The following is an 11397-nucleotide window of genomic DNA, read 5'->3' as shown; positions in this document are numbered from 1 at the left end:
AACAATATACAGAACTACTTTTTAAAAGATAATTCCCAGCCACTCTGGAAAACAGTTTGGCAATTTCTTCAAGTAAACATGTAGCTACCATACAATCCAGCAGTTGCACTCTTGGGCGTTTATCCCAGAGAAATGACAACTTAGGTTCACATAAGATATGCAAATGTTCATAGAAGCTTTATTTGTAACTGCCAAAGACCGGAAACAACCTAAATGTTCTTCACTGGGTTCATGGTTAACAAATCGGTATGTGTGGTATGTACCATGTGTATTAGGGTTCTCTAGAGGGGCAGAACTAATGGATGTATGTATATGAAAGGAAGTTTATTATTAAGGAGAATTGACTCACACAATCACAAGGTAAAGTCCCACAACAGGCCGTCTGCAAGTTGGGGAGCAAGGAAGCCCAAAACCTCAAAAATAGGGAAGCCAACAGTGCAGCCTTCAGTCTGTGGCCAAAGGCCTAAGAGACCTTGGCAAACCACTGGTTTAAGTCCAAAAGTCCGAAAGCTGAAGAACTTGGAGTTAGGGGCATGTTCGAGGGCAGGAAGCATCCAGTAGTGAATGAAGGCCAGAAGACTCGGCAAGTCTGCTTTATTCTAGCAGTTGATCAGATGGTGCCCACGCACATTGAGGGTGGGTGGGCCTCTCCCAGTCCACTGACTCAAATGTTAATCTCCTTTGGCAACACCCTCACAGACATACCCAGGAACAATACTTTGCATCCTTCAATCCAATCAAATTGACACTTAATATTAACCATCACACCATGGATTGCTACTCAGTAATAAAACAAAGTGGATAATTATGGAGGCAACAATTTGGATGAGCCTCCAGGGAATTATGCTGAGTGGGGAAAAAAAAGTCAATCCTGAAAGACTGAAAACTATATGACTCCATCATACAAGATTTCTGAAATGACAAAATTATTAAAAACAGAGCTGATTAGTGGTTGCCATGGGTTGAGAGTGGGAGGTGGTAGGTGAAGTGGGGTAGAGTTGAGTGTGGTTATAAAAGGACAACACAGGGATCCTTGTTGTGATGAAAATATTCTGTATCTTTCTTATCCATTCACTAGCTGATAGATATTTGAATTGTTTCCAATTTTGGCTACTATGAATACTCATGTACAGGTCTTTATATGGACATGTTTTGCTAGTTAATAGTAAGTTAACTATGATAATATAATATTAACTTCTTAATAATAAGTTAATGTTTAACTTTTGAAGTAATTGCCAAAATGTTTCCCAGAGTGACTGTACCATTTTACACTCTCATGACCAATGCATGAGGGTTCCAGAAACTTCACATGCTTCAGAGTTACTAACATTTAGTATTGTCTTTTTCTTTATGCCCATTTTGATGGGTGTGGAATGATATCTCACTGTGGTTTTAATTTGCATTCCTCTAATGACTAATGATATTGAGCATCTTTTCATATGCTTATTAGCCATTCATGTATGTTTACAGTGAAATGTCTGATCAAGCCCATTGCCCATTTTTTAAATTGGGTTACTTGTGTTCTTATGATTGAGTTTTAAGAGTTATTTACATATTCTGGATATAAAAAATCTCTTTATCAAATAGAGGATTTGCAAATTTTTTTTCTTAGTCTATGGCTTATTCTGTTTCCTTGATGATGCTTTTTAAGGAGCAAATGTTTTTAATTTTGAAAGTCTAATTTACCAACTTTTTATTTAAATTGAACACACTTGTGGTGTCGTATTTAAGAAATCTTTTCTAACCCAATGTTAGAAAAGAAAAATGCAGAGATTTTTTCATGTTTTCTAGAAGTCTTATAGTTTTAGCTCTGACATTTAGGTCTATAATCCATTTTTGATTTTTTTTTTTTCTTTATAGTGTGAAATAACAGTCTAAGTTCAATTTTTTTTTTTTTTTTGCATGTGGATAGCCAATTGTCTTAGGATCATTTGCATAAAAGATTTTTCTTTTCCCCATTGAATTGCTTGACAAAATCATTGTCAAAACTCAGTTCACCATAAATGTAAAGATTTATTTCTAGAGTCTCTCTTCTGTTATATTGATCTGTATGTCTATTCTTATGCCAATACTATACTGTTTTGATTACTGTAGCTTTATGGTAAGTTTAAAAATAAAAAAGTGGAAGGTCTCCACTTTTGTTCTTCAAAATTGTTTTGGCTATTCTAGGTTATTTGTATTTTCATATGGAGTTTAGGATTGATATATTCATTTCTATAAAAACCTTGCTGAGATTTTAATCAGGATGACATTGACTCTAGATAAGTTTGGGAAGAATTACCATCTTAATGATATTGAGTCTTCCAGTCTATGAACAAATTATGTCTTTCCATTTATTGAGGTCTTCTTTAGTTCCTTTTAGCAATGCTATTATGAGGGAAATTATCTTAATTTTGTTTTCAGATTGTTAATTGCTAGTATATAAAAATACAATTGATTTTTATGTATTATGTCTTTAAAGCTTGCTAACCCTATTTATTAGTTTTAGTAGCTTTTTTTAGATTCTTTAGGATTTTCTACATGTCATCTGCAAATAAAACAGTTTTATGTCTTCCTTTCTAATCTACATAACTAATTTCTCTTCTTGCCTTATTGTGATGGCTAAACTTCTGGTACAATGTTGATAGAAGTGGCAAGAGTGGACATCTTTGCCTCTTTCCCAGTTTCAGGAACAAAGCTTCTATTCTTTCACCAGTATTATGTTAGCTGTATGAGTTTCTTGTCAACCGTTTGTTGTGTAGTATAAAGCCTAAAATTAAGGCTCAGAATTACATGCTGCCTTGACGTTTGGTAAACTCGGAAGGTCCTCAAATGGCCTAACAGCAAGTTCCCCACTCTGCTCTGTTCCCATGGCTAAGATCACATAGTTAATTCCCTTTGTCAAACAGATCAGGTGCAGTTCCTGCTTATCTCTGAGTAGTGGGTTTCAGTTCCCTGCCAGCCCATGGAATTATTCAAACAAGCCAATCACATCCTCCCATAGACACCACAGAACTCCCACCGATGGGGGTCAGCTGACACTCTTGATATTACAAAGCCTGCCTCACATAGTCCCCCGATGTTCAATTTCCCAATGCAACCCCCAAGTGGCCCCACATGGCATGTGGTGTCCTGCTCCCCTAAGCTGTGAGTATATGTGACTGCTGTTGATCTCATCTGTCCAGTGTCAGTTATTGTGTGTCTGATTATCCCTAGAATCCTAAGACAAGAATGCCTCCCTCCCCAGTGGGGTAAATAGGAGACGACAAAAACATTTTGTAGACTCCCTTTATGAGGCTGAGAAGTATACATCTAGTTGTAGTTTGTTTTTAATCATGAATTGATGTTAGACTTTGTTAAACAGTTTTTCTAAAAAAATCTGAGATAATCATGTCATTTTTGGATCTAATCTATGAATATGCATTAATTGATTCTCATTTGTTAACCAAGTGTGCATTCCTGGGATAAATCCCACTTGTTCATGGTATATAATTCTTTTCATATGTTGCTGGATTCAATTTCTAATATTTTTTCTGGATTTTTGTGTCCATGTTTATTTTGGTCTGTTTTCTCTTTACTAGTGAAGTCTTTATCTGGCTTTAATATCAAAATATAAATAACCTCTTAGAACGAGTTGGGGACTTTTCCTTAGTCATTTTTATTTCTTCTGTTTGTTTCAGTTGAATTTGCTCTGTTTTTCTTAAGGTGAAGCTTAGGTTATTGATTCAAGATTCTCTTTTTTCAAATATTTTTTTCTGAAGCTATGTATTTTGAGCACTGCATTAGCTGCAACTTATATCTTTTGTAATGTGTTTTTGTTTTCATTCAGGCCAAAAAAATTTCTAATTTACCTTGTGATTTCTTCTTAGTCCTTATGGGTTATTCATAACTTCTTAGTCCTTATGTGTTATTTAATTTTTAAATATTTAGAGATTTCTCAAATTTATCTCTATTAATTGTTCATTAAATTCCATTGTGGTCAAATAACATACTTTGAATGATTGTTTTATGGCTTGCCATATGGTCTATCCTGGAGAATGTTCCATGTGTACTTGAGATAAACATTCATTTCTCTATTGGGTGGAATGTAGGTAGTTATATGCATCTTACCATATTATATACCAGTTAGGTTCAATGGACTTAGTGTTGTTCAATTCTTCTATATCGTTTTTGATTTTATGTCTGTTAGTTCTACCTAGTATTAAAAGTGAAGTATTGAAGTTTCTAATTATAGTTTTAAATAGTCTCTTTTACCTTTAAATTTTGTTTTAACTTCTTCTGATATGAGGCTCTTTGGTGATTATAAGTTAAAATTTGTTTTATTTTAATAAAATTGACTCATTATTAAATGTTCCTTTTTATTTCTAATAGTGACATTTTATCTTATATTAATATAGCTACTCCAACTACATTAGTATCCTTTTATTTGCATCCAGTTGTGTCTTGGATTCTGTATTGTCTCTTTTGATAGCATATAGTTGAATACTGCTATTTAAATCTGGTCTGAAAATCTCTGCCTTTCCATTAGACTGTTAACACACTTACTGTAATTATTTATTTCATTGGATATGTGACTGCCATTTTGTTGTTTGTTTTTTAGATATGTCATGTATTTTTCTATCTATTCCTCTTTTATGGCCTTCTTTGGTGTGAAAAAATACTTTAGTGTATAATTTTATTTCCTCTTGCAAATTCTTAAGTATGCTTGAGTTATTTTCTTGGCAATTCTGCTAAGGATTACTATGTACCTCATAATTTATAAATGTCTATATCAGGTTAATACAGACTTAATTACAGTAAAATATAACTTTGCTCTAATATAGCTTTGTGCTGTTATTGTCATATTATAACAATTTATAATATAAACCCAACAATATAGGATTGTAATTACTGCTTTATATAATCTTATGTCTCTTAAAGCAATTAAAAGAAGAAATTAGAATATGTATACATTTTTTATACTTATCCACATATTTACCATTTCATTTCATTTTGTGGATTCAAGTGACCATCCTATGTTATTTCCTCTCGGTATGAAGACTTTCTTTAGTGTTTCTTTAGTATTTCTTGTTAGGCAGATCTATGATCTATGATCTCTCAAACTTTGCTGGGTATAAAATTATTGATTGACAGTTGTTGTTTTTTTTTAACCTTCAACCTACTCACATCAGACAGTTTTTTTTTTTTTTAATTCCAGCACTTTGCATGTTTTTCTGCTCTCCACTGTGAAGATAATCCTAAAGATATAACTTCTACCTTCTTTTTGAACTCAAAATCCAAGTCTTTCCTGCTTCATAATCTTGGGTCTTTTATTGTCCTATAGTTGGTTCTCTTGGCCCTATGTTTCCTATTAGTCCTGAAAACCCTTGAGCCTCGGTAATTGTGCCTTCCCATTACTAATGGATTAATCTCTGGAAGAAAAGATGAACTTTAATTTAATTTAATTTTTTTAATTCACACAATAGTTGTACATATTTATGGGGGTACATAGTAATGTTTCGATATATATAATGTGTAGTGATCAGAGCAATTAGCATATCCATCTCAAACATTTATCATTTCTTGGTGGTGAGAATATTCAATATCCTCCTTCTAGCTGTTTGAAACTATACAATACATTATGGTTAACAATAGTCATCCTACAGTGTTATAGAACACTAGAATTTGTTCCTCTTATCTAGTTATAATTTTGTATCCTTTAACAAATCTCTCTCTATCCCTTATTTCCCTCTACCTTTCCTATCCTCTATTATACTCTGTTCTACTTTTTACTTCTATGAGATCAAGGTGGTTTTCTTTTTCATTTTCCACAAATGAATGGAGGACATGTAGTGTTTAACTTTCTGTGCCTGGCTTATTTCACTTAACACAATGTCCTCCAGTTTTATCCATGTTGCTGCAAATGACAGGATCTCATTATTTTTTGTGGCTGAATAGTATTTCATTGTGTACATATACCACATTTTCTTTATGCATTCATTCATTGATGGGCACTTAGGATGATTCCGTATCTTTGTGGTCTGAGAAAAGATTTTATGAATAAGACCTCAAAGGCACAGCCAACTGAAAGCAAAAATAAATGGGATTATATAATACTAAAAAGCTTTTGCACAGCAAAAGAATCAATCAGCAGAGTTAAAAGACAGCCTATAGGATGGAGATTTCTCGAAAACTAAAAATAGAACTGCTGTACAATCCTGCAATCCCACTACTGAATATTTACCCAAGGGGCAGGAAATAAGTATATCAAAGAGAAACTTGTACCCCAATGTTGGTAGATTTGGTTTCCTAGTATTTTGTTGAGGATTTTTCTGTCTATGTTATTGGCCCATGGTTTTTTCATTTGTGTCTTTATCTGGTTTTGTTATCAGAGTTATGCTGGCTTCATAGAATGATTTAGAAAGAATTCTATCTCTTTCAATTGTTTTGGAATAGTTTCAGGAGAACTGGTATAGTTTTTTAAAGGTTCAGTAGAATTCAGCTGTGAAGCCATTTTGTCCTGGGATTTTCTTTGTTGGGAGACTTGTCATTGGTCTGTTTAGATTTTCTATTTCTTCTTGGTTCAATTTTGGTAAATTGTATGTGTCCAGGAATTTATCTGTTTTCTTTAGGTTTTCAAAATGACTGGCATAGAGTTGTTCATGGGAGCCTCATAGTCCTTTGTATTTCTGTGGTATCTGTTAAATCTTTCTCATTTCTTATTTATTTTTTTCTCTTTTTTTTCTTAGTCTAGCTAATGGTTTGTCAATTTTTATTTTTAAAAAATTCCATAATAATTAAAAATGGAAAAAAATAAGCTTTTTGTTTCATTGATATTTTTTGTGGTTTTTGTTTTGTAGTCTCAACTTCATTTATTTCTGCTCTGCTCTTTCTTTATACTAATTTTAGGTGTGGTTTGTTTTTGCTTTTCTACTTCCTTGAGATGCATTACTAGATTGTTTATTTAAAATATTTCTAGTTTTTTTAGATTTGGGTTCATTTTATTTGTTAAATTATTTGAAGAGATGGTGTTCTCAGTATGTTGCCCAGGCTTGTCTTGTACCCCTAGTTTCAAGCAATCCTCTTGTCTTAGTCTACTGATTGACTGATAGATTGACAGGGTCTTACATTGTCCAGGATGGTCTTGAACTCTTGGCCTAAAGTGATCCTCCTGTCTCAGCCTCCCAAAATGCTGGAATTGAAGATATGGGCAACTGTGCCTGGCCTTTTCTAGCTTTTTGATGTAGGCATGTATTGCTATAAACGTTACTTAATACTGTTTTTGCTTTGTCTTATAGGTTTTGGTTTGCTGTGTTTCTATCTTCTTCATTTTTTTTTTTTAGTTTATTCTTAACATTTTCCTCATCTATTCATCATTCAGGAGCATGTTTAATTTTCTTGTACTTGTATAGTTTCAAATATTCCTCTTGTTAATGATGTCTAGTTTTATTCCATTTTGGTCAGATAAAATACTTGATATAATTTTTATTTTTAAAAATATTTTGGGGGCTTATTTCATGTTTTTATATATGGTCAATCCTGAGCAATGTTCCATATGCTGATGAAAAGAATATATATTCTGCAGCTGTTGGGTGAAATGTTCTCTAAATATATGCTAGGTCCATTTGTTTTATGGCATAATTTAAATTTGATGTTTCTTTGTTGATTTTTCTGATTTGGTAATCTATCCAATGCTGAGAGTGGGGTGTTGAATTAACTCCCTGACTATTATTGTATTGCAGTCTATCTCTTTAGATAGAATATTTGATTTATATATCTGGGTACTCTGGTGTTGGGTATATATATATTTACAATTGTTACATTTTCTCTCCAAAGTGATCCCTTTATTATATAATGTCTTTGTCTGTCTCTTTACAGCTTTTGACTTAAAGTCTGTTTGTATTGCTACTCCTGTTCACTTTTGGCTTCTGTTTGCATAAAATATCTTTTCCGTCATTTCTCTTTCAGTCTGTGTTTACAGTGAAGTGAATTTCTTGAAGGCAGCATATTATTGGGTCTTGTTTTTATTAATTCAGTCAGTCAGTCAGTCTATATATTTTAAATGAGGAATTTAATCCATTTACTTTTGAGGTTATTACTGATAGATGAGGACTTACTCCTGTTATTTATTGATGTTTTTCTGGTTGTTTTGTATATTTACACCTGGTTTGTTTTGTATGTTTGTTCTTTACTTCCTGATTGATCGTTGTTGCAGCTGGGTGGTTTTCTGTAGTGATAAGGCTTATTCTTTTCTTTTTCTCCTTTGTGTATTGGCTTTACCAGTGAGTTTTATAGTTTCTCATGTTTTCATCATGGTGGTTACCATTTTTTCACTTCCAGATGTAAGACTCCCTTGGGCATTTCTTGTAAGGCTGGTCTAGTGGTAAATTTCCTTAATTTTTGTTTATCTGTGAAAGATTTTATTTCTCCTTAACTTCTAAAGTATAACTTTGCTGGGTTTAATATTCTTGGCTGACAGATTTTTTTTTCCCCCAGAACTTTGATTCTATCATCCTGTTCTTTGCTGGCCTGTAATGTTTTGCTGGAAGTTCACTGTTAATCTAATGAAGATTCCTTTATGTATGACTTAATGCTTTTCTCCTGCTGTTTTTAAAATTCATTGTCTTTGACTTTTGACAATTTGACTACAACATGCTTCAGAGAGGACCTGCTTGGGTTAAATCCAATTGGGATTCTTTGAGCTTTCTGGATCTGGATGACCATCTGTCTCCCAAGACTTGAGAAGTTTTCTGCTGTGATTTTATTAAATATGTTTTCCTCTCCTTTGCCCTTCTCTTCTCCTTGTAGAGCACCCATAATATGAATATTTATTCACTTAATGGTGTCTCATACATCTGTAGGCTTTCTTCATTTCTATGTAATTAGAACAAATGATTTATCTCAAGTTCTATGAGTTTAAAGTTTTTCAGAAGTTATTACAGAAGTCAACACTGAAATCAGAAACAAACTTTCACACCTGTAGCATTTATAACAAAGTCAATATCTACATGACCTTAATTTAAGAGATTTAGGGTGTTTCCATGATTCAGAATCCATGACTAAAGTTTCAAAGTCCTGATCCAAGTCAGAAACAAGGGCACTTACAAAGTAATCAATAGAAGGGCACTTCTGAAGCATACCTTCAACCATGAGCATGGGCTCCTTGCCTCCACTGTGGGCCAGCATCTCCCTGCAATAGCACTCCCTGGTGGCCCTGTTAAAAGAATTTTGTAGAAAACATTCCTTCCAAACCATGGAAGTGACTGCCCTAGACATGAGGTAAGAGCAGTATTTGGCACCATAGCCCACGAGGTAGCTGATCCGCAGCTTCCAGGCAGTATTTGGAACATATGGTAAGCCATAGAATGTCTCTTGTGTTTCCTTGAGAATGTCTGTGGTTGGACTCTTCAAGGGATGCTTTCCCTGGTAGATTTGATCCAGAGTGGCATAAAAGACCTGAAGTTTCATATTGGCTGCAGCACAAACCTTTTTAGATTCACAAAGCTGAGACACCATATTTTTTTGGCAGTAGCCCATTCTAATTATGTCTGGCAAACTGGTTGCTCAATAATCATTTGTAAAGTACTCCATTAGAATAGAAGGAACCTCTGCAAAATCAGTGGGACAGCCTGGTTCTGGTGACATGTTGGTAACAAGTACATCCTAGCATTCAATGCATAGCATGTCCCATTTCATGGACAAGATTTTCCCTCATTCCAGGAGTTAGCCAAGTTGGTGAACTCCTTGAGGAATGGGGAAAATTCAGCATAAGAACTATGACTGGGAGTTAATAGTCTCTGTCTTCCTTTAATCTGCATCCATGGATTGTAAAATGGCAATCCTGATGTGGTTTGTCTGCTTGCTGAAGAAAATCAAAGTTAAATGCACCCCAACAATCCTTCAGATTCATGAATGACAGCCAGTTTTTGGACATCTTCACACATACCTCTCCTTTTGCAGGCTATTCTGCATATAAGGAAATCTCCAACAGTTTGTTAAGCCAAATATTCAGGCCTTCCATGCATGCTCCAAGGGAGAAAAACAGGCAATGTAAGCCAGGCTCAATATTATACCTGTGTTCATGAATCACATCACTGTGGTAGCAGGGGTCCCAAGGCATTACTTTGTAATTTTGAGAATTCTGTTTCATTTTCATCCCTCATATCATCTCAAAATCTTTTAGAGTTCTTTCAGAAAGTTGGTCAGAGAATTTCTCAAGGAACTGGACGACAGTCTCTGAATTTTTAACTATTGTTCCTTGGAGAGCCCTGTGGGAAAACACAGAATACCTACCAACTTTTCCAGAAGATCTCTGTTGCTGAGCAATTCTTCTAAACATTTTAATTGACCAGTATTGGGATAAAGAAAAATTTTGTAAGCAGCTTCTCACACCAAGTCACCTCATGCTTCTGCATGGAGACCACCAATTATGATACGATCCCCATCAGATAAAAGTTATGGCGAATGTGTTCTGGTAAGAGATGCTTCTCAGTCTTGTTGGGAAAGTTGTTTGCCATAAGATGTGGACTACTCAAATCCAAGATTTTAACATTGAGGTCTACTGCTCTTTTACACTTTTCTTTGTCTAGATGGATTCCACTAATTTCAAAATCAAACATAAACAGTTCAGCCACTTGCCTGGTTTCTGGATCAAGGGAATCCATGATTTTTTTTTTTTTAATCAGACAGTAATTTTTGCAAACTTTGACATAATTCCATATTTGTGTTCAACCAAGTCAGCCACTCTGTACAAGGAATCTGAGAGCTCATCAAACATGCACACAATCTGGGGTCCAGGTGGGGTGGAACATGCATGTTCCACAAGCAATTCTGTCTTCCTCAAGGCTTTTTATTGTGCAATATGAAATCTTTCTGCAGCGCTGAGCTCAGGACATCCAAAAAGACCCTAGTGCTCACTAAACAGGTCCAAGCATAGTCCTGCAGCTTGACATTGAAGGTGGAGTCCACCAGGGACCAGCTGGTGCTGACCCTTCCACATGGGTCTCGGCTCTGAGGCTGCCCCTGCCTACCCACCCTGGCCACAGGGCTGCTACTCCAGCTCTGAAGCGGCCTAGCCTTTGGGCACATAGTGTTTGTGGAGTAGCCCCATGCCCAGCTGCAAGACCCTTGCCCCAGTGCTGCAGCTCCAGCCAGGAGTGCACGCTTTGCACTTCTGGGCTTTCTTCATTTTTAAAAAGCTCTTTTCTTCTTTCTTTTCTTTTCTTTCTTTCTTTACTTCTTTCTTTTGTTTACCTGTGATATTTCAAAATACCTGTCTTCAAGTTCAGAAATTATTTCTTCTGCTTGGTCTAGTTTGTTGTTGAAGCTCTCGATTGTATTTTGTCATTTCATTCATTGAATTCTTCAGCTCTAGGATTTCCGTTTGGCTCTTTTTTTAATGATATCTCTCTCTGTTGGATTTCTCATTCAAATAATTAC

At 34.9% G+C, this 11397-nt stretch overlaps 1 pseudogene; it reads right to left on the bottom strand.

The window, feature by feature from the left end:
• Positions 1 to 8710: 8710 nt before the first annotated feature.
• LOC126949814 (mitochondrial intermediate peptidase-like) lies at positions 8711 to 10849 on the bottom strand (annotated as a pseudogene).
• Between the last annotated feature and the right edge of the window lie 548 nt (positions 10850 to 11397).

Source organism: Macaca thibetana, chromosome 3 (assembly GCF_024542745.1).
Source record: "Macaca thibetana thibetana isolate TM-01 chromosome 3, ASM2454274v1, whole genome shotgun sequence".
NCBI classification, from domain to species: Eukaryota; Metazoa; Chordata; class Mammalia; order Primates; family Cercopithecidae; genus Macaca; species Macaca thibetana.
This window is presented reverse-complemented; position numbering and strand designations above follow the sequence as displayed.